This window comes from Mustela nivalis (assembly GCF_964662115.1).
Source record: "Mustela nivalis genome assembly, chromosome: 5".
NCBI lineage: Eukaryota > Metazoa > Chordata > Mammalia > Carnivora > Mustelidae > Mustela > Mustela nivalis.
Window position 1 is genome coordinate 8,518,460 of NC_139024.1, and position 24,991 is coordinate 8,543,450.

Below are 24,991 nucleotides of genomic sequence, written 5' to 3' on the forward strand. Positions count from 1 at the left end.
CCACCTCCCTCCCTCCCTCTTAAAAGAGAAAAAGACTAGATTTCCCATTCTGGATGATCAGTGCCTTGAGTCTAGTAATCACAAGCAAATACTCATTTATTGTTTCCAACATGGAGAAGGAATGAGTAGAAAGTAATTGTGTAACAAATTCAGGGGGTTTTTTTGTGATTATTAATTGGTGACACACATCCTGTTTGCTGTTTCTTTAATTCATTCAACAAATGGGTGTTGGGTGCCTTGAGATTTGCAGACACCATAATTTCTTTAATCAGCTCATTTACCTGGTTTGGTATATTCAATACTACCCGTTGCTGCCAGGGAGGAGTCCTTGTGCTTACAAATGTCAGTGATCACCTTGACCAACACCATCATATCAGAAAGGCAGAGATTGAGGGATACTCCTCTTCTGGTCCAAGGATATGACAGGTTTAGTTTTTTCATATTTTTTTTCCAGAGGGCTTGTGTTTCAGCTATTCCAAATAGTAGGGGCTTAAAGCAGTGCTCATGTGTTGTCTGTCACAGATTCTGTGGGGCAGGAATTCAGAAGCAGTTTGGTTAGACAGTTATAGTTGCAGGCCTCTCACGAGATGCAGTCAGAACGTCAGCTTTGGGGTGTTAGTCACCGGGCGGTTTGCAGGAGCACCCACTTTCAAGAGGATTCCCTCTCGTGGCTGGCATGATGGTGCTGGCTGTTGGCTGTTGGCCTCATTTCCTCTCCATCCGGGCCTCCAACAGAGCTGAGCGTGCTCAGAACATGGCGGCTGGCCTTCCCTACAGCAGGCAGAGCAGAAGTCCAGGAAGAAGCAGAACAACCTTCTGTGATATGCCTTGGAAGCATCTACCACCACTTACATCATAGTCTATTGGTGACTCAGACCAACGTTGATGCGGCACGGGAGGGGACTACACACAGACTGATCCTGTGGCCACGTCCCTGCTTTCTTGCCAATTCCTAGATTCAATGACCAGTGATTTGTTTCTCTTTGAATCTTTACTCCATGCTCACTCCCCTTTGTTCCAGCTGAGGCCACGCTGCTAGGAAATGCACCCCACCTTCCCAGGCCTCCTCCACAGGGTCACAGAACATGACATTCTACCCTCCACTGCCTGTGATGTCCTTCGTCATTGTGTCCCAGTGGCCAGTGTCCCTAAGCATGTTTGTTTTGCGAGGCTATGACTTTCTGGTTTGCTTTAATGGCAAGGATCCTTGTGATTCATAAAATATGACATGATTTTAGCTCATAAATTCTGTGCAGGGACCCATCGAGGACAGATTCCATTTGCAGCCTCATTGCATTTAGCAGGCCCCCCTTAAGGATCCTGTGAATGGAAATGACAGTTTCTTTCCAAATTGCTCCTGTCAGCCCCTCTCCTCTGTACTCGCTCATGCACCTCCCTTAACCTAGAAGGTCCCTACCCATTTTTTCTTCACCTAATCAGTTCACTTCAACAATGTTTTTTTGCAGCATGTATTCAAATCTTATGCCACCTCCTCCTGGAAGCCTTCCCTAACTAGACCCTCAAAGAATTTTCTCCGAAAATTCCTTTAGCACTTATGTCTGTATCACATCATTCCTAATCATGTGTTATTGTTCCAGCTTGGTGGCAAACTCCTATTCCTTTTTGACGTACCATAAAACCATGAAGAATGTAAAGAACATTCTTCTTAGAAATCATTTTTAGAAATCATTTTTAAATACCTTCATTGATTTTTCAACAAACATGCCTGGAATGCCTTCTACATTTCGAGCACTAAGCTAAATACCAAAAACACAAGCATAAGTAAAACACAGTGTCTGGAATGATCTTTCAGAAGAATGATATTTTGGTGGCAAATCACACACGGTCTGATCATGTATCATTCATGACTTATCTGCCTGGCTTAGTAAGCTTTATATCAAATACAAGTTCAAATGTAGCAATCAAAATGTGGTCACTTTGCATATTGCAATAGTTAGCAAACTCCTAAATAAAGCTAATTAATCAAGCTGGATATTCTCTTCAGGCACTTGTTTGCTTGGTTTGCAGAGCCTAATATGAAGATGTCATTGAAATGTGTTTTTTTTTAAGATTTTATTTATTTATTTGACAGAGAGAGACCACAAGCAGACAGAGAGGCAGGCAGAGAGAGAGGAGGAAGCAGGCTCCCTGCTGAGCAGAGAGCCTGATGTGGGGCTCGATCCCAGGACTCTGAGATCATGACCTGAGCCGAAGGCAGAGGCTTAACCCACTGAGCCACCCAGGCGCCCCTGGAATGTATTTTTAAAAGCAGGATGCATTGTTATCACTGGTGGCAGGAAAGAAAATATGCAAAGTTTCAAATATCACACGGAAAACTTGCAACTGCTAAACCGCCAAATTATAACTTCTCTGAGAAAAGAGACTGCCAGTGTTTCTCAAATAAGGATGGATAATCTCTCTGGAAAGCATGATCCTCTGCCCACTCCCCTCACTTCCCTGTCTTTGCTCTGATGTCCTTCTGAATATGGTCACTGGGCTCCATGCACATATTTGAGATTGAATCATTCATTCAAGATTGTATCTCTGGGGTTTTTTCCTCTATTGTCCATATACAATACACATCAGTGGAGAGTTCTTAGCCTTTTAGTCCTCCAGAATTAAGTCCCCTGAAAGCACCCACTGAATATATGCCACTTCCAGTCCAACTTTCCACCTAAAAAGCCTTCAGGGGGGCCACTGGGTATAATTATGCAGTTACAACCACCATAGTCCTCTCAGGGATGTCTCCACTGTGCTCCCTTTAAAACAGATGGGATCCTATAAACACATTTCACCATTATGTGAAAGAATTATTAAAGATGGGATTGGGGGGGCACCTGAGTGGCTTAGTGGGTTAAGCCTCTGCCTTCAGCTCGGGTCATGATCCCAGGGTCCTGGGATCGAGCCCCACGTGGGGCTCTCTGCTCAGCAGGGAGCCTTCTTCCCTTCTCTCTGCCTGCCTCTCTGTCTATTTGTGATCCCTGTCTGTCAAATTAAAAAAAAAAAAAAAAAAAAAAAAGATGGGATTGGTATGAGAAAAGTGGGGGATTTGCTACAAAGATGAAATATACGGGTGCCTGGAGGGCTCATTCAGTTAAGTGTCCGAGTCTTGATCTCAACTCCGATCTTTATCTCAGGGTCATGAGTTCAAGCCCCATGTTGAAGTGGATGTGAAGCCAATTGAAAAAAAAGGACTGAAATAGAACCTGACTGAAAAAGGCAGCTTCAGAGTAGTAGAAAAGAGAAGGAAAGGAATTCTGAGACAAAACACAAAACAACTAATTCCTGAGGGAAGGATATGAATTTGTGGGTGTGCATCTGTATGTCTATATCTGTGCAACTGTGTGTGTATCTGTGCATCTGCATGTGTGCACATCTGTATCTGTGTGTGTATGTGTGTGTGTGTGTGTGTGTGTGTGTGAGAGAGAGAGAGAGAGAGAGATGCGTAATGCACTGGAGACATAAGCTTGGTAAGCTGAGGAAACAAAGAAAGTGTCTTAGAAGGGTGAGCATTTGAGCCAGACCTTGAAGGAGAGATATTGCAAGTGGAAACAGGCGATAACAGGACCTTCTCACCAGAGAGACTGATGTGAAGAAGGAGAAGGAGAACTTTGAGAAGTTCAGGTTGGCTGGACTGGAGGATGCATGAAACGCATTGATAGATGGGATACTGGGAAGTAGAATTTATAGAAACATGGTATATGTGTGATGGGAAGAGGAATTTTTTAAAGATTTAATTTCTTTGTTTAACAGAGAGATAGAGAGAGAGCACAAGCAGGCAGAACAGAGGCAGAGGGAGGGGAAGAAGCAGACTCTCTGCTGAGCAGGGAGCCTGCTGCAGAGCGTGATCCCAGGACACTGGAATCCTGACCCAAGCTGAAAGCAGCTGCTCCACTAACTGAGCCTCCCAGGTGCCCCTTGGGAAGTGGATTTTAAGGGATCCCATGATTAATCGCTGGGCTTACCACAAGGCAAAGACTGAATCTGAGCACCCCCAAGCTCAGCCTGGACTCCTGAGTGTCCTACGTCAGAAACATCTTCTGTCCCTGGCAGAAGCAAATACAAAACCTCTTTAGATGAAAACATCTCCATTTTAGGCCCTCATGATTTCCACAGTTTAAGGTTAATCAGATAAGAAATCACAAACCCTCAAAGAAACAAACACCATGTGAATAATCAGCAGAAACAAGATTCAGGCTCTCAAGTGCTTTAGATATTAGAATTATTAGATACAAAATATGAAATGATTATGCATGATATGTTCAAAGAAATAAAAAATAGAATAAAAAGTAAATAATAGTTTGGGGATGCCTGGGTGGCTTAGTCCCCTAAGCATCTATCTTTGGCTAAAGTCATGATCCTGGAGTCCTGAGGTTGAGTCCGACATCAGGCTTCTAGCTCAGCCTCCCCCTTGTGCACTCTCTCACTATCTCTGACAAATAAATAAAATCTTTTGAAAAATAATAAAATAAATAAATAATAGTTTCAACAATACCTAAAACAACTTACAAATGAAAAAATATTACCATGAATAATAAAAGTTCAGTGAATGGCTAAATAGTAGATTAGACACAGCAGAAGAGAAAATTAGGCAACTGGATGACTGGTCAGAAAAAATTGCCAAGACTGTAAAACAGAGGTAAAGGAAGATGGAAAAGATAAAGAAAGAAAAAGACATTAAAAAAATGGGAAGATTTGGCATCTGTCCAATCAAAGTCCAGGAAGAAAAGAGAATATTATGGATTATTATAATTGTTTACTCATCATCAGTATTTGATCTGTTCATAAATAGTGTTAATAAATTTGAAAACATCTATGAAATAAACTCCTGGAAAATTATAACTTACTCAACTTGACTCAAGAAGAAAGAGAAGGCCTAAATGGTCCTACAATTTTTAAATAAATTTAATCTGTAGTTAAATATCTTCCCAAAAACAAAATAGAAGTTTCAACAAATTTTATGAGCAAATTCTAAGAAAGATCATTCCAGTCTCCTAGAAGATGGAAATGAGGGAATACTGCCCCAGTAACATCCTATGAGGTGAACAGAGCCTAAATGCCAAATCTAGGCAATGATGATATGATGAAAGAAAATTGCAGACAATCTAACTTGTAAACACCAATACAAAAATCCTAAAGAGAAGAACAAATCCAATCCAGCCAAGTATCAGTATGAAAATATATCTTCTAGGCGCCTGGGTGGCTCAGTGGGTTAAGCCGCTGCCTTCGGCTCAGGTCATGATCTCAGGGTCCTGGGATCGAGTCCCGCATCGGGCTCTCTGCTCAGCAGGGAGCCTGCTTCCATCTCTCTCTCTCTCTCTACCTGCCTCTCCATCTACTTGTGATCTCTCTCTATCAAATAAATAAATAAAATCTTTAAAAAAATAAAATAAAAAATAAAATTATTTTGAAAAAAAAAGAAAAGAAAAGAGAATATATCTTCTCCAGACTTGATCTATCCTAGGAATTCAAGGGAGGTTTAACATTAGAATAAATATAAGGAACCACATTAATACATTAGAGGAGAAAAACCATATGGTCTTCTTAGTTAACTCAGAAAAAGTATTAGATACATGCCTTTAGGTTAAAAAAAATCTTAAGAAATTCAAAACACAAGGGAGACTCCTTAAACTGATGAACAGTATCTATAAAGAACCTCATACAGCAACACCTTTCTTAATTGAGAAATACAAGAAGCATGGAATGTCCATTCTCATCAGCCCACTACACTGGAGGCCTTGGCAGCCAGCCTTTATTTCAGGAACTTGGCAATTTCTCCACCTGTCAGTTGCACTGCTTGGCACACAAAAGGCAATCTTTTCCATGTATCTTAGTAACAAAACAACACAACTTTATTTACTTAAGCAATCTTTCTACGATCCTATAAGACGCATGTTGGTGATTGATTTAATTACCCCCAGCTCTTAACAAAATCTTGCAAAGCCCCTGCTCCCATATTCTAATTCTCTCTCTTCCGGAAATTTTCTGTTCTTTAAATTCAACAAAAGTAGTTGGAGCAAGAAGAGGGGATAAAAGTCAAATTTTTTCCTCTTGTTCAGGATGCAAGAAATATTTCAAGAAATATTTCAAGAAGCTGGTGGTAGGCACGATTCCATTTCTCAATATCCTTCCTGGTACATACAATTCTTGGTGATAGACTCTTCATTATCACTCATTCTTATGTATGGTTCCTATCGTCCATGAATAACCCAGACATTTCTCCTTGCACAGGGCAATGAACCCTACATGTACTGCTTTTAATGATGGCATTTGCCCAGTTGAAGAAACTGATTTCTTTTTCATATGCTTCAATTCAAATCATAAATTATTCTACTTCTACAGATGGTTTTTCTAATATATAATTCAGTAAGAATAAAGTAACGGGCAAACATGATGTTAATTAGAGGAAATTTTTGTAGCATGCTTGACTGTTCTTTTTGCTGGTATTTGACAATTATGTCATTGTTTATAGTTGCTAAGGTGATCATGTGAGAATACTCAGTTTTAGAACACTTGGAATTCAAGTTTGTGGCTCATATCCTTGTGAATCACTCCACTTATAAATAAAATTAATTTGACACTGGGCCATTTAATCAACTTTACCTCTGGCAAGTTAAATACAAGCCAGTTGCGTTCTAGCAAGAGTAAATGAATTACTTGTTGGCCAACCCCTTGCAGCTAATATCGTTTAGCCCATTTAGAAATAGAATCACTCCACGAGGAAATCAAAGTGGTATTATATTAGGAAAATTGAATAAAAGGAGAATCTCTGGGTATATTACCACAGAACTGCTTAAAGCCAATTAAAAAAAAAAAAAAAAGAAGTCCAGAAGCTTCCAGCTGTTGGTGGAAGTTTAAACTGCGATCTCAGCAACTACAGATATTTGCCAAAATATTAAATGGGCATGTTCTTTATGTCATCCACAAACAATAGAGACATGTTCAGGCTAAATTAGGTAATAATAATTTTTAAGATTTTATTTATTTATTTGAGGAGAGAGAAAGAACAGGAGCAGGGGGAGATAGAGAAGCGATTCCCCACCAAGCAGAGAGCCTGATGCCAGGCTTGATCCCAGGACCTGGTGATCATGACCTGAGCCTAAACCAAGAGCTGGATGTTTAACTAACTGAGCCACGCTCCACCTTTTTTTTTTTTTTTTTTATATTCTGTTTATTTATTTGAGAGAGAGACAGAAACAGAGACAGAGAGGGAGAGACAGCATGAGTGGGGTGAGTGGCAGAGGGAGAAGCAGATTCTCCGCTGAGGAGGGAGCCTGATGCAGGACTCAATCCCAGGACTCTGGGATCATGACTTGAGCTGAAACCAACAACTGGATCTTGATTGACTGAGCCACCCAGGTGCCCCTACATTTGACCAGCTTTATAAGATCTCTTTCAGGACAAATCATCCCCAGCTTTTTTCCAATTTTGTGTCACTCAGTTCAAGAACCAAGTTCCCAGGAGGGAGTATCTGATTGGCTTAGATCACATGACAAGAGCATAAGCCACAGAGGTTCTCTCCAGGAAGGACAAACACTGGCCCCACTTTGTATTTGCTTTAAAAAAGCACAGTGAGGGGTGCCTGGATGACTCCCTCGATTAAGATTAACCACGTGCCTTCGTAAGATTAAGCACGTGCCTTCGGCTCAGGTCATGATCCCAGGATCCTGGGGTAGAGCCCTGTGTCCAGCTCTCTGCTCAGTAGGGAGCCTGCTTCTCCCTTTCCCTCTGCCTGCTGCTCTGCCTACTCGTGCCCTCCCTCTGTCAAATGAATAAATAAAATATTTTTTAAAATAAAACAAAAAAGCACAGTGGAAGACAACAATTTGAGATGTGTTCTTATTTCTTCTCCCTATCCCCAAAGGTACTGTTGTCAGACGGAGAAGAGCAGACAGACAGACAAAAACAACATGGGGTCGATCTCTTGGCAGCAGCACCTGCACATCAGAGAATCTATTCTTCTTTTACATCACAGAAGTGGTAAAAACTGTTTCTTAATGGAAAAAAAATATTAAGAACGTCCATTAATAAGGGCGTAATTAAATAAGATATTGTACATCCAGATAGGAATTCTAGCTTGTCACTGGTCAGTGAAATTAGAGGACACAGAAGGATTTCTAATATACATCCCTAACTGAATCAAGAAAGCTCCAGAAGAGGACGTAAAGTATAACAATGGTCACATACAATTTTAAAAATATGTGTATGGAACAGGAAAGACACATAAAATCTAATGAGAAAACTTCCCTATTTTTGTCTTCCACCGGTCCTTTAAAATATAGCCAGTCTTGCTGGAGTGGAGGGGGTGGGAGGCATGGTGTGGTGCCGTGATAGACACTGGGGACGGTATGTGTTGTGGTGAGTGCTGTGGTTTTTGTAAAACCGATAAGTTACAGACCTGTACCCCTGAAACAAATAATACATTACATGTTAACAATAAAAAAGTTAAATAAAATAAAATATGTCCAGTGGGGAAAGTTCTTTCTCTACTTAAGGGAAAAATTCGGGTGGTATCCTGGCCTCTGTGAACTCAGAGGTAATAAGCAAATGCTATGATTGCTTTAAGTCATAAGCACAGCATCAACTCAACAACTGAAGACGTCTAACCCTGTATAATAATAAAAATCCCAGATTTGACTTAAATTAGGTTTTCTCCCAACCTGCCAGTCTGGAACTTGCTGAACTTGGAAGCCTGTAGACCTTGAAGTCTCCTCCTTCTGTTTTCCTTCAGTACGGTCTTCCAACCCTCAGCTTGCTCAAGGACTCTGACCCCACCAGGTTCAGAAGCAGAGAATTCTTGCCCAACTAGGGATCCTACAGGCTGGCATCACTCTTTCTTCAGGGTGCTTTTGGGAGTAACTCACAGGCCTCCTGTAAAGAACATGCAACAGCTCTTTACATTATGTTGGCTGCATTTTTTTCTCCAGATGGCTGTCCCCTCATGGTTGTTGTCTTCGGGAGACAGAGCCACATAGATTCCCATGGCTGACACCCATTGCCCTCTTGGACATGACTGAAAATGGCCAGTTCTCTCTCCCATATGGTCCACATCTGGTCCATGACAAGGACTCATAAACCCACGTCCGGTCCTCCCCACCAGCCAGTCTCTGGATGCTCACAGTGCACTCGGGCTCCTCCTACTCACTGCCTCAGGCTGAGAGAAACTCTTCATTCTCAGCTGTGCAGCAGAGACCCGCCCGCTCTTATGGAAGGGTCGCCTTAAAGCTCCAGCTGGCTTCAGACAAAGGGGAATCACCTCTGTGTTCCCACCCTTAGGAGATAAGATAGGTATTCAGAGCAACTGAACTTACTTCTTTTCAAAGTAATTCTCCTGACAAGGACTCTCTATTCTGCAGTGACCTAGCTCTACCACACCCTTTGTGTGAGCCGTTCAATCTGTTCTTGACCATTGATTTTAAAATATCTGCACAGTGGCATATTTCAAATACCACCCCATTGCCTTGTATTTCTCTCTCTCTGTCTCTGTCGCTGTTTCCTTCTGTCCTTAACTGTCTCTGTCTCTCTCCTTTCTCTCTCTCTCTCTCTCTCTCTCTCTCTCACACACACACACACACACACACACACACACAAACGCACACACACCCTTTAATCTAGTTTACCATCTTATTACTCATGCATGTGAGCGCGTGTGTGTGTATGTGTGTGTGTGTGTGTGTGTGTGTGTGTAAAGTCCTCGCAAAATTTGGAAGGACATACTCTGTATCCATCAGGGTCATGGCATTAAAATTGGATAATTTGAAAAGAATTTGGTAAAAGTACAGGTGGAATTTTGGGAAAGAACATGGTTTAGGGCAATGCCCCAGGACTAATAAGAGCATGGAGCCATTATAACCCACAAGCCCGACAATATCTGGAGAAGGTGGCTTTATGGAAAATGTCACTTTGGTTTCTGGCAGAGATGCAATCAACTCATGGTAACCCAACAGGGAGGGAATAAGAGGGAATAAAAAACTCGCTACCAATCGCCTCCTGCCCTCCCAACTCCTACTAATGCCTCCCTTTGGCTGACTCCAGTGATAAGCCAGAGAGCAAAGGATCTTTCCTGCAGTCTGCTGTGGTCAGCCACTGAGAGGCAGCGGGGAGAAGGTTGGGGAAGAGATCAGGAGGGCAAATGGAAGTTGCTCAGAAACACGTCCCAGCATGCTAATAGCACCTACCTCTGGAGAGAGGCGTGAAAGATGACTTCTGCCCTTTATTCTTTCTAGCTCCGTATTCTGCATTTTGAATTTTTTATAACAACCATATCTTGATGTATTCTGTGTGCAAAGTTTTTAAAAACTAAAAAATCCATTGAGTAGTTATAGTCACAACTGTATGATTTTAGATGGCACTGTGTGCAGCACTGGAGATTCTCCTCTGTGAGTTTATTAGTTTCCAGTGATCTGGCTCATGATTTGTGCCCTATAGCTGGTGTTGCTCAGTCAGGGCATATCGGTACTTAGAGCTGAGTAAGCTCCGGCGATACCCAGAGCCAAGCACAGGCCACTGCTGAGTTCTTGCAGGAAGGTTACAGAAACAGCTAGAACTCACCTTTGCAAGAGCAGGGTAACTGCCCCCAAAGACGTCCGTTCATGTCCTAATCTCCGTGTCTTGTGAATGTGTTACCTTAGCAGGCAAGAGGCCTGGCGGATGTCATTAAAGATCCTGAGAGGTAGAAATTATTCTCGATCATCTGGTTGGTCTCAGTGTGGTCACAAGGTCTTCAAAGGGTGGAAGAGGGCAGCAACAGGAGAGTTGGAGAAGATGTGACAGTGGAAGCCAAGGTCACAGTGATGTGACCACAAACCGGGGACCGGGCAGCCTCTAGAAGCTGAAAAAGGCAAGGAACCGATTCTCCCCTTCAGTTGCCAGAAGCAACGTGCCCTTGCCGACACACCTTCAACTTGGCTCTGTGAGACCCATTTTGGACTTCTGGCCTCCAGGATGGGAAGAGAATAAGTTTGTGTTGTGTCAACCCACAAGACTAGGGTCCCTGGTTACAGAAGCTATCAGAAACTCACACACCTAGTTTTGTGTCATGCCCTGTATTTTCAGACCCCTTGCAGTTAGTTAAGTGAGGCAAAGTGACTGTGTTCTGGCCAGCAGACAATAGATCAAAGTGACAGGCATGACCTCAAGTCTTGGCCCTAAGACTTCCCACGGGATGGATGCCCCTCACTCTCTGGTGGTCAGCTGGAGGATGGAGTGAATCTGGCAGGGGATTCTGAGGCCCTTGGAGATGGCAGAGCTGATAGGTGAAAGGACCCCAGGGCTCAGAACAACCCCCACCCCAACCTGCTTCATACTCTGATATGAACAAGAAATACATCGTATTATCATAAATCATTGAAACATCGGGGTTGTTCGCGAAAGCAAGGCACTGACTTTGACTAATATAGGGAGACCTGTTTTTTCAATGGTAAGGAGAACATACTTCTACATGGACTCCTGTGGAGATTTTAATGATGAGAAGCCCTCATGGAAACCTCAGGAACAGTTTTTATTCACAAATGCTCATGCTGGGGTGCCTGGGTGTCTCAGTCATTAAACGTCTGCCTTTAGTTCAGGTCATGATCTCAGGGTCCTCAGATGGAGCTCTACATCGGGGTCCCTCCTCAGCAGGGAGCCTGCTTCTCCCTCTCTCACTCCCCCTGCTTGTGTTCCCTCTCTCACTCTCTCTCCCTCTGTCTGTCAAATAAATAAGTAAAATCTTTTTTAAAAAATGCTCATGCTATCCTAAAATCATTTTCTCAGATCTTACAGAATAAATGTATGCTTTTATTTCTAAAAAAAAATCCAAGAGAAAGAATGTTTTCACAATATGACTAATAACAGTTGCTATTGCAGACATTAATCTGACGCTTCTGAAATTACCATCTCTACTGTGCATGAGAAATCAAGGACAGAGCTTCTGTCATTTACCCAGAGCCGGAGACTGATGCCCAGACACTCACACTTAGTGTGACAGTTTTGACTTCCTCACGTGGCAGGTAATTCACCAGAACCTGCAGAGTCAGGTGACACAAAGAAAGGAAGGAATTCTTAAAATTCTTAAAATCCACTTCAGTTTCCAAAAGAAATAAAATATTTGAAGCCAAAGTAGAGGAACTATCACTATAGTCAGATTTCATTCTGCTAAAATGTATAGTCAAGTACTTCCCTAGAGATGCAGATGCACTCCTGAGACATCAGATACCCAGGAATGCCAATGACCATGAATCACAGTGCAGGCACTCAATGGTCCTTGAAAGAAAGAGAAATGGAGATTAAGGAACATATTCCAAATGTCAAGTGGAAGTAAAGGGGCAATAATGAGCAGAATGGTCAGGTGCTCTAAAGCTGTTTTCACCTACTTCCCGTGCCACCACTGAAGCAGCCAGGGCTGCTCAGTTTGGCAAAGGTTCCTGGAAGCATGTTGTCCCAAGTACACATAGGACACACGTCATTTCAGTAAAATGCAAATAATCCAGTCTTTCAGGCTACTGGTATGAATTTCTGAGGACAAAAAGAGCATTTTCTTCCGCTTTGAATCCACAGCCTACAGCAGAGTTTTCCCACAATTTGTGGGTGCTTGATAGAATTTTTGGTATAACCAAAATCTCAAAATTTATGAAGCTCAGTTTAATACGTACTGAGAAATCCAGTGAAAGCCTTCTAGGGCTTTCGTGATGAAAAAGAAAAACAAAAGGAAAAAAGGAAATGAACAGCAAGCTAACAATTTAAGAAAAGTAAGTGAAGTGATGAATATAAGAATATATGGTAAATACAGATTTATGGCTTTCCCATACATACCAGAAATAATCGATTACCATTCAAAATGTAAAAGATTCCATTTTTAAAATAATCAAGTCATAAATGAGAACAACCTTAATGAAGCCTACAGGTGGAAAACTATAAATCTTTTTTTTAAGATTTATTTATTTATTTGACAGAGTAAGCACACAAACAGAGGGAGAAGCAGGCAAAGGGAGAGGGAAAAGCAGGCTCCCTGCTGAGGAGGGAGCCCAGTATGGGGCTCCATCCCAGGACCCTGAGGTCATGACTTGAGCCGAAGGCAGACACTTAACCAACTGAGCCATCAGGAGCCCCTATAAATCTTTATTTAGAAGTTTAAAAGAAGGCTTGACTGAATGGAGAGATACTGTATTCATGAAATACAAACTGCTTGGGAGTGTTGGAGTATTGCTATGAATAATTGGATAGATAGACAAGGAACTCTATTCTCTCCCTGAGGGTCTTGCTTCTCTGACCAAACCCTGACTGCTACCAGGAGCTTATCAACATTATCATTGTCAATGTCATTCTCAACGTAATCAGTCATAGAAGCATTGGTTTTCTCAGGTAATATTCTATGCAAGCTGAAGTCTGTAAAAGGATTCATTTATTTTTCTATTGCCTTAATCCTTAGAAAGGCAAATATCATTCTCTCCATGCTATAAATAGTTAAATAAATTGATACCAGAAGTCCCTTGAGGAGCAAGGGTCTGACATACTCATTTTTCATTCCAAAAGTTACCGTGAAGGGAAGAGGAGGTGTGACTGGCCTGGCAAACAGGTCTCCCACCCTTGTTTACCTGGAAGAGGTCAAGGGACCACCTCAGCTCAGCTCAGCTCAGCTCAGGGCCATACGAGGGATTCAGTAAATCAGGTGCGTCTGTGCACATAAAAATTCAACCCTTTGTATGTTTTGCTTTTAAGGGGCTGACCTCCGTCTGCTTGGTTAAACAAAGCTCTTCTGATTAGTTCTAACCAGCCTTGAATTAGGGATTACTTGGCCTTGGGCAAGCTTAAAAGTAGAGCAAGTCAAAGCAAAGCATAAAATGAGGGTGTGATTTTGCATAGGGTTTTTCTTATTTATTGGTTTCACCAACTGTTTAACTTCCCTGAAGGTCTAAGATATTAGAAACTTCATGCAAGAAAACACCTGCACTGCAGAGCCTCCCTGAACAGAGGAGAGTCGCAAATGCTCCGTCTCACGGGGCTGCCTCTGCACCACTGATCTGGCCCGCGCCCCAGGTTTGTGGGGGGGATGGATCCCAGCCCTCGCTCTCTGTACTGCAGGGGGATTTCTCTTTTGATGCCCCGTCCTGCCGCAGTAAGGAGAAACTCACGCAATCTCACACAACCACCGTCAGGGTCTCCCTCTATTTTCCCTGGAGGTGAGTGTAAGGGCAGGACGTGTAGAGGTAGAGGATACAGAGACTTTGGGAGGGTCCCATGAGACCCTCATTTCATCTGTTCCATGGGAGACCCCACTGAGACGGCTCATGTCCCTGACCACACCATCCTTCACCCTGGTGGGCCTTCCTCTGGCTTCTGTGTCACACTTGGAACAAAAGGACACCTGGCTGCTCCGGCACTCCATGGGGGAGGGAGAGGGTGACAAAGAACACCCCGAAGACAAAAACAACTGCTAATATGTCTCAAATAACATCCGGCCCTGGTGTCTTGTTAAATTTTGTTCAGCTTGTTCTCCGTCTCTCAAGCAAGAAGTTGATGCCTCCAGGACATTAGCTGTGCCTTACATCTCTACACGTGCTCACTGGTCAGCAGAGGGCCAACGACACGATTGTATTGTTGACAATAATCCTGTGGGTAATATGCACTTAGGTATGTCTAGGGGGTTTTCGCCATACAGGGGACCCATGTCTTAAGTGAGAGTTCCCAAAAGGGGACCCTCTGATGATTCGTGTACAAGCGATGGGTTGATTATGAAAGTAGAGCTCCCAGGGCCAACTGGGAAACCAGGAAGGTGAGATGAGGGGCCCAGCAAAGGCTCACTCTCAGGCCAGAGCCCCACCAGGGGTAGCTGATCCCGGTAAATGACACCTTGGGGTTGTCCCCAAGGGACCCGTGGGTGCTGGGACTTAGTCCTATTCTCCAAGACTCCCAAGGGCAGTCCTTTAAAAATGCTGGGGAGCACACAGATACGGTGAAAAGGGTCCGGGGTATGAGCAGAGCCTGGACACGGACCAGTAGAGCATCCCCACTGACTGGACCAGTGAGGACAAGCGTGGCCCGGAAGGGACGCTGGGGCGCACCACACTGTGGCGTAGCTGTAAGACAAACAGAAGCAGGACAGGAAAACATTAAAAAAAAATAATAATAACCTGAAGCAAAGGTTTGCACACCTCTGGTTCACTGAGAATCTTTAACATGTAATGTCAGCAGTATTGTGACTCTTTGAGCAATGGCTTCAGGCCAAGAATTTACCAAATAGAGCTGCAAAAACATCAGTGACAGTGATTGTCATTTCAGAACGTCAGCAGGCATGCACTGAGATACAGGAGAGAATTCAAATTCAGGTGACAGGTGCTTGGAGATAGGAATGCCCATGGTACTTATCCACACAGATGCATTACATAATTTATGGGGAAAATGGTCTCGTAAAAAATTAAGGAATTCTATTATTCTATTTTGCACACGATATTTTAAAGGAGCACTTACGCTGGAAAAGTTGGAAAAGAGAGCATGACTTCTAACTTGGAAGACCTTTCCCCTTGCTTAGAGGAATCCTTCTCCATGTGCGGCAGGTGTGGCTCTGGACCAGCAACCATCCCGCCCCGAGGGTTTGTTGGAAATGCACGTTCTCGGGCTGACCCTGCAGCTCTGTGGGTGGCCCGGCCTAGTGCAAGCTCACAGCCCCAGGTGATTCCGGTACATGCTGAGGTTTGAGAACCATGAACCATTGCTTTAGAAAACCACCTACAGGGTGGGGGGCACCTGGGTGGTGCAGCTGGTCTAGCCGCTGAACGCTGGACTCTCGTTTTCACCTCCAGTGAAGATCTCAGGGTCCTGGGACTGAACCCTGCGTGGGCTCCTTGCTCAGCGTGGAGTCTGCTTCGGATTCTCCCTCTCCCTCTGCCCCTCCCCCCACCCTCTCTCTCTCTCAAATAAATAAATAATCTTTTTTAAAAAGAAAGAAAGAAAACCACCTATTTGAGGTTAAGTTTATGATACAGAAATGATACAGAAATGAGGGAAAGGACACTGGAAAGAGTTCTAATTATCAACTTAGAATTAAGATTCTCAGAAAACTTAACCTTATTGAAGCTACACAAGATAGATTTTATTTTAAAAATGACAACATCTTTAATGATTTTCAGGCTCCAAAAACTGTCATGTTCATTATTTTAAACTAGGGGCATTACAGAAAGGAAGTACATATTTCTTTATATATATACATGCGTCTATGGGAATAATGAGCGTTCCCTTAAATCCCACCACTGAGGAAACAAAATTAGTTAACATTTTGGTGTATGTCTTCTAGATTTTTTCCATATATATATATAATATATACATATGTATATTTACCAAAATAAAGGATCATACTAGACATGTTGTTTGTAAATCTTTGCAAAGTACTTTTTAAATTTAAATATATACTGTAAAGGGATGGCTGGGTGGCTCAGTCGGTTAGGTGTTCAACTCTCGATCACTCAGGTCATGATCTCAGGATCACGAGATCACTTCCGCTCCATGCTGGGTATGGAGCCTGCTTAAGATTCTCTCTCCTCTGTCTCTGCCCTTTCCCCTCCCACTCACACTCTCTCTCTCTCTCTCTTTAAATTAATTAATTAATTAATTAGAAATAAAAATAGATCATGAATCTCTTTAATATGAATAGGCACAGGTCTACTATCTTGAGTTAACGTCTGCATCGTATTCCATCGGAAGGAAAACCACAATTTTTAGCGACTGCCTTATTAATGAATATGCAAGTTATTTCCAACATTTGACTATTATAAACAACACTGCAGTGAACGTCCCTGTACTAATGCCTTTGTGTGCTGGGCTGAGTCCATGCCTTGCAGATCTCTCCCCCAAATTATATAATCCTACTTCCACGTGTAAGCCACCATGCTGGGGCACAAAATGTCATCCCTTCCTTACCCTCTCCTGCACCTCCTCCCCCTCTCTCCCTCTGAGCTCCCTCTTGACTTCTCTCCCCGCCCCCCACAGCCTCTCCCAAGCAGGAGCTTTTTCTGCAGGAGGAAACTAGCTGGACTCGGCCTCCCTCTACACCAACCCTAAAATCATGCCGGAAACTCAGGTAGCAAGGGAACGCACAGGAAAAAAAGACTGTATTAGGAACTCTAGTTAAAAAGTCCTTGTATTTTCTCTTTGTCTCCCAAGGAAGCCCTGCCTGCGCCTCTGGAAAACTGGCGCCGATCGCTTCCCATCCCAACGGAACCGCAAGGCAGATCAGGCCACTCTGTCCGCCCGCGTAGGGACAGGACTCGCAAGGGCTCAGGAATGGCTACTGATCTTCCAGGGTAAAGCCAGGCAGAGGAAGGAAGAAGAATAGAGAGGGACGCTGATGAGGGTAGACGGAGCAGAGAATGGGGTGGGTGGGGAGGAGGGCGGGGACTTTTCACAGAGGTTTTTTGTCGTTTTGGAGCTGGGAGCAGAAAAAGCTGCCGCCTCACGCCCCTCATCACCTGGAGCGCTGATTACACTTCATACTCCAGCAATTTGTGCTTCCATAAATCCTCAAGCCACTTTTCTTTACGACCTCGAACAAAATTCCATTTCTGCTGCGGTGGCTGCGGGCCATAATAAATACATCTCCGGCAGTGTCAGCTCACAACGTTGCCAGAATCCTTGTGCCAAATCTCAACCGAAAAGTTGAAGTTACAAGCGCCCGAGCTACAAATTTTTTCAATGTGTTTTTCTTTTGACCATATAATGGGGATAGGAAAGAGAACTCCCACTGAAATGTCAAAACGCTTCTGAAGTTGAAAGAAGACAAAAAATACCACCCGTAGACTAGTGATATAAATCATACACACATGCACACACACAAATATTTTCCATTCTGCTGTGTCACTTGCACCAATAGATGCCAAGAACAGAATGGTACAACTTTCCGGTAAACCTGAAATTTTAGGAGCTCCTGGGTGGCTCAGTCATGATTTCAGGGTCCTGGGATTGAGCCCCACATTGGGCTCTCTGCTCAGCAGGGAACCTGCTTCCTCCTCTCTCTTGGCCTCCCTCTCGGCTTGCTTGTGATCTCTGTGTGTCAAATAAATAAGTAAAATCTTTTTTTTTAAAACCCTGAAATTTTATAAGAAAAATGTCTAATCACTTGAGCAAGAATGTGAGCCTGACTAAAAGTAATAATACTGTAGAACCACCCTTTCTGCAATAATGGCAAATTACTGTAGTTGGTGACCTCGTCGGCCACCCTCTCCAATGGGACAGGTGACTGTCCCATTCCAGTCACCTCGTGCTCTGGACCACCTGCTCAGGGCAGCAGACCCTCCTTCGCCTCTCTTCTCACTGGGCTTGCAGACTCACCTTGCCACCCTGACCACGTGGAGCTCACTGCCTGCCTCTGTTGGGTTTATCCAACTCTGACCCTGGGTCATGGGGTCCATATAATCCTTCCACCTGCCACCCACCCAGACTCGAAATCCTGCCAGAGCAGCTTGGTCATGTGACATGTCTTGGCCAATGGGAGACCACCAAAGGTGACAGGTGCTTCTTAAAGGAGCTCAGGCCGGCTAGAGAACAGGATGGCATTACCCCACGGTTAACCCAGGCCCAGCTGCCCTAACTCCCCTAGAGAGCGGTCAGAAATAATAAACTGTACTTGTTTAGAATACACAGATAATTTGCACATGAAACCAACAGGGATTGTCCTAGTCTTCACAGACTCTGTCCCCTTGCCGACATACTTCCTTATGTTCTAGATACAGAACCTGTATCTGCGGGCCCCAGGGATATAAGGCCACACTTTCAAAAGACACTCACTGGATTTCTAGCTGAATAGCCCCAAATTAGGAGACACCACTTGCTGGTGTTTGGGCATTTTGATTGGAGTCGCATCATCTTGAAGGGTCCACACTGACTCAGGAACAGCCCCGTCATGACACTGAGGGTCCCCAGAGGAAGCATCACTCAAGGCCTGAAAAACAAGCTCTGCCTGGAAGTGGTCACAGCTCCCCTGACTGAATATCTCCACGTGTGAGTGCACACCTGCAGACACACACCTGCATGCACACACACACTTCTGTGGCTGCATTGCTTTGTGCATATGCAGCCAGGCTGGTGACAAGGGTCACTGGCCAACCCCAGGAGGTGCTCGCTGCCCTCCTAGCTGGGCAGAGTGGACTGTGTGGTGCAGAGCCACTGCTCATGGCCGGGGGCCTTTGGCTGCAGGGACCCAGACTCTTCCCAGGAGCCTCGAACAGGCCTTGACAGCACAAGCAATGTGTTCATCAGAGGCCCAACTCCTCCTGGAGGCTGGCCGCAAGTGGACCTGAGGAAAGCTTCCGGGCCACTTCTGGAAGACGGGAGTGGAGACCTCAGGGTGTGGACAGATGCACCCATGGCACCAAGGGGACTAGGTATCATTCTCCACTTCCTGGGAGACTTTATGGAAAGGTTACTGCTGGGTGTAAAGACACCAAGCGGAGTTAAAGACACACGGCAGGTGGAACAGAAGGTGAAGGCATAGTACTCTCTTCCCACTTTACTCGGCTCCCTTGTCATCAGTTAGTCAAAGAATACATCTGTGTCTTCCCTCCAAATTTAATTGTAAACTGCTGGGCAAGAATCGATATTCCATGTTTTCAGGTGCTAGGCAAAATGCTATGAACAGTGTGAAATATATCCTGACTGGACTCGCCAGCGAAAGGAGTAACACACCCCGATGTGTCTTATTTTTAAATGATTATAGATCAGATCTCCCCTGACAAAGAGAAACAATGACAGACTGTATCCATATCAGAATAGATGCACTTAGGGGTGCCTGGGTAGCTCAGTGGGTTAAAGCCTCTGCCTGCAGCTCAGGTCATGGCCCCAGGGTTCTGGGATCAGCCCTGCATCAGGCTCTCTGCTCAGCAGGGAGCTGTTTCTTTTCCTTTCTCTCTGCCTGCCTCTCTGCCTACCTCTGATCTCTTAAATAAATAAAATCTTAAAAAAAAAAAAAAAAGAATAGATGCGCTTAATCCGGATGCCTTCAATGGCACAGTGGAGAGAACAGTGGCCCAGCATCTGAAAACCAGATATCTGGTGGACATTTTTAGCTCCGCCACCAACCTCCCCCACCCGCTCGCACTGGGGAAGGGCCTTCACTCACCTGGGCCTCCATTGCCTCACCTCAAAATATGCAGCATTTGGACCACTTGTAAAGGGCCAGTCTGACCTCCACGGTGCAATTACTTCTTTCTGCTGTAATAACATAAATAGACACAAGTATAAAATAAGGTATCAACCATTTAGGCTTCTAGCTGGCTCTCAAGTATCATCAAAGCACACTCCAAAAACATTGTTCTTAGGAAGCAATAACAATAGTACAAGTCCTAGGGCTCGTCTGGCAAAAGTAATGTAAGAGAGAAAGTCACGTTTCTGAGAGCCCCCAGCCCTCCCCTCTGGGTGTGCACCGCTGCGCAGACTCAGCCTGGACTGGCTTACACTGCGCAGCGCTGCAGGCAGTTCTCCAGCTCCTGTGTGGAGACGGGGAGCTGGAGCCCCTCCGCGCCTCCCCTGGCAGGTGAAGGAATAACACTCGGCACCAGCCTGACCGCAAACACGATCGCAAACGAGAAAACAGAATTGCAGGACAGTGGGGGATTAGAAAGCAGGCCTCCACAGAACCAAGAATATGCTTGTATTTTAGATCATCCCCGATATTCAAACAAAGCTCTAGTCTTGTAGAGAATTCCAAGGCTTTTCAGAATCTGTCACGATACTTCTGCCAGGAAAATGCAGGAATCAAAAACCCCTAGGGACCTTTCAAGGTTTTACATCCTATTCTGTTAAAATATAACCTCAAGGAGCCTCAGAAATACTGATTGCAGTGCACAGATCGGCCGCCAGAGGGAAATAAATATCTATCCAGGAAGATGAGAGGACAGTGGAGCAACGTCCTCCTCCACCTGCCAGAGCCAAGAGCTTGGTGCCCTTGTTCCCTTCCCATGGGCCCTGCACATAAAATAGTTCAACCCAGCTATGCACGTGACAGGTGTGCAAGTAACAGACATCCATTCTTTTACTCAAATCAGAGTGTTTTCTTTTTATTATTTTCTCCTCATTTATTTATATGTATGGAACAAACCTTGAGTGCCCTCTATTTGCAAGTAAAAGACATGCTCCCGGGATTCAGGCTGGGCACAAAATTCTTTTTTTTCGTAATTCAATTAGCTAACATGTAGTTCATCGTTAGTTTCAGATGTAGTGTTCAATAATTTATCAGTTGCTTATAACACCCAGAGATCCTTACACCACGTGAGGTCAGGCACAGAATTCTAATGGACTTCTAACCTAAGCTGAGTTGACAGTTCTCAGAGATACTGTCTCCAAAATCAACCAGTTAGGATCTTCACAAAGTGTGTCACCTCTGCAGTAGAAGGACATAAGGTCGCATCGTCTGCAAATAGCAGAGAGGTATCCGTACCATGGGCAGCTGTGGGGGACTGGGAGTAAATGTACTGCGTACTGCTTCCATGGACTCATGGACTCTCTTAGTGGAAACTAATTTTGTTTTCTAAGCCATTCATTCAACTAGCAAACAGTTCCTGAATACTACTTGTTTACTTATAATGTGGTAGATGTTTCTGGAATTGAAAGAGAAAAAAAAAGCAAAGACAACCTGGGGACATCAGAACCTGTACTGCAGGAGTCATGCCTCTGCCCTGTCTTTCAGCCTCACCCTGCAGTGGCTGGACTCATGCGGACTATGGATGAACTCCCTCCTGTTTGCCCCGCACAGTAATGCAGAGCATCATCTTCACAGTGCCCACCTGTCACCTCATATTTGTATGCCATATGCCCTTTGCTCCCTGGAAGGGAAGGGAGTGGTCCCCCTAAGTCTTTGGGGGATTGTGTCATCTGTGCCCCAAAATAGCATTTCCAGGGCCCCAGTTCTCAAGAAGCAGTTCCTCATGACACCCCCTCCCCCACCAGCTTCAACCTGCAACCTCTCTAGAACAGCTCCAGAGCCTTCCTCTTGCTGCCTTCACTGCCTCCACTCAGGCTCATGGTCCCAAACTTCCTCTCCTCTCCTCCAGCCACAGAATAAACCTCATTTCCATTTAGCATGAAAGGAGTCACAAACTATCTTGTTTTTCTGTGTGACCCCAGGGTTTGACCCTGGATGCTGTATATCAATCTGATCTTTACAGCAGTTTGGGCCCTGTGAAAGGAGACTAGGATGAAGAATCAAAACCAATGTTGCATTCAGAATTAAAGTGTGTAGAGTAAACCTGCTCCAAGAATAACTTTATGGGACACCTGGGTGGCCCAGTCGGTTATGTGTTCAACTCTTGTCTTCAGTCATGATCTCAGAGTCATGGGATCAAGTCCCACATCAGTCTCCACACTCAGTCTGGAGTCTGCTTGAGAGTCTTTCCCCCTCCATCTTTCTTCCCCTCTGCTCCTCCCCCTGCTCGCTCTTTCCCTCTCTCTCTCAAATAAACAAATAAAAGAATGACTTTAAATGATCTAATTTACCTATAAAGTTTTGTGTAAAGATATAAATCCTGCCTTTTTTTTTTTTAAAGATTTTATTTATTTATTTGACAGAGAGAAATCACAAGTAGACGGAGAGGCAGGCAGAGAGAGAGGAAGGGAAGCAGGCTCCCTGCTGAGCAGAGAGCCCAATGCGGGACTCGATCCCAGGACCCTGAGATAGATCATGACCTGAGCTGAAGGCAGCGGCTTAACCCACTGAGCCACCCAGGCGCCCTAAATCCTGCCTTTTGGATAGGAAAGTTTGGTAATGTTTAAGTTCTCAGAAATTATAGCTTTCCTTCTATAAACTTCCGTTCCCTCATGAGTATCCACCCATCCATCCTTTCAAAAAAGAAATGATTTTGCACCTATAAATACCAGGCATCCTTCTAGGCCTGGAGCTATAGTGAGAAATATAGCTGGGTCTCCATTCGAGAAAACTCAGTGCGTCATGGAACGGAGGCAGGTATATCCACAAATCATCATGCAACCAAAAGGCTTTGCACATGTGTGCTGGTGTGCATACATATAGGACAAACCACGATTAGAGACTCTCAGCACTCCATTTTCATGGTACTGGATGTCTTTATTTCATACAAGATTAAAGAAAGCTGGGAGACCACAGAGCTGGAGATACAACCCTGTGGGCTCAGATAAGAAACATTCAAAGACAAACAGGAGACCAAATGACCACACACAAAAGAAGTCATAATTAACAACCTATGGTGCTTGAGGAAGGCCCAAGCAGAGACTGAGAGGAAGTGGGTGTCAGGAGCTGCTGGTCCAACCTGTTACATCTTCATTCAGCATCTAGGGGAAGGGGCAGGTCATGTTCATCCAAACAGCAAAGGCTGCCATGCAGTAGCTGCTATAAATACCAAGGAAGGCAGGGCGCATAAATCAGACCTGGGGATAAGCGAGCACAAAGGGAAACCAAGAAGTCCACAGCCCTGGTTCTCCTGGAAGAAGACAGCCTGAGGGGTAGAGCAGACTGGATGTGGGTTAGTCTGCTTGGGTTACTGTAACAAAGTACCCCAGGCTGGGTGGCTTAAACCACAGGCATTTATGTTCTCAGATTCCAGAATCCAAGATCAATGTGTCAACAGGTTTGATTTTTTCTGAGGCCTCTCTCCCTGGCTTGTAGACAGGCACCTCTCCCTTGTTTGCACAGGGTCTTCTGTCTGTGTTTCTGGGCTCAGACCTCTTCTTAGCTCCAGTAACCTCATTTTAACTTAATCACCTCTTGAAAGATGCTATCTCCAAATACACTCATGTCCTGAGTTACTGGGTTTAGGGCTTCAATGTTTGAGGTGAGAGGAAGGGCATGATTCAGCCCCTAACAGATGGCAACCATGACAAACCCCTTTTTCCAATAAAAAACACTTTCCTTTTGGACAGCCAGATGTCACAGAGGAGGTGATTTACCTGGTAATTGGAAAGGACTAGATATAGCAGCAAGCTAACCTATGGATGTTGGCTTCCAGCAAAACACGGTTTATGACCCAGAATTCCAGACTCATTATCCGAACTGAATAAATGATCCCCTCTTGTACATCTTGAATGAATGTAGATGCTGCCCTAATGAGAAAATAAAAAGTATAAGGGTCATTTCAATCTGAACTAGTTTTGGTTGTTAAGTTTTGTTTTTGTTTTTGTTTTTTTAATTTATTTTCAGCATAACAGTATTCGTTGTTTTTGCACCACACCCAGTGCTCCATGCAATCTGTGCCCTCTCCAATACCCACCACCTGGTTCTCCCAACCTCCCACCCCCCGCCCCTTCAAACCCCTCAGATTGTTTTTCAGAGTCCATAGTCTCTCATGGTTCACCTCCCCTTCCAATTTCCCTCAACTCCCTTCTCCTCTCTAACTCCCCTTGATGAATACCCAACTTCTGTAGCAACATGGCAGGACTGGAAGAGATTATGCTGAGTGAAATAAGTCAAGCAGAGAGAGTCAATTATCATATGGTTTCACTTACTTATTTTTTGTTTTTTGTCTTAACACCAACAGCTCCATGAATTTGAATGACATCATCCCTGATTTACGGCTTTGGGCATATAATAAAAAATTGATCTTCTGTGTTAAAAGTGTATTGTGTTTTTTGTTGACAGATATTTAAAGAATTACTATTGTTTTATTAGGAAGATTGAAAAACACATTTGTTTTTAAAGGGTGTCTGAATCAGCATTATCAGGCAAAAGCAAAATTCCCATCTCAGAAGCAAAGAATATCTTCAGAGCCAGGGACAGAATCTGACTCTTGACCTTCCTTTCATAGAAGTAACTCAGGGGTGAAATAACAGAAAAGATGAAGGCAAATCAAATGCACCTGAGCATGCGATTTCACTTTTTCACCTGGCTATCAACACACTTAGCTTGGCTTCTGGTTCTAGGGGGACATCCTGCATGAGCAGAAGCTTTTCCAAAGGAACTTAATGCCTCCAACTGCAGGCAATCCAATAGCAGAAAAAGCAATCCATAATGAATCCCTGGCTTTTCGCTGCTGCTGCTGCTTCTTCTTCTTCTTCTTCT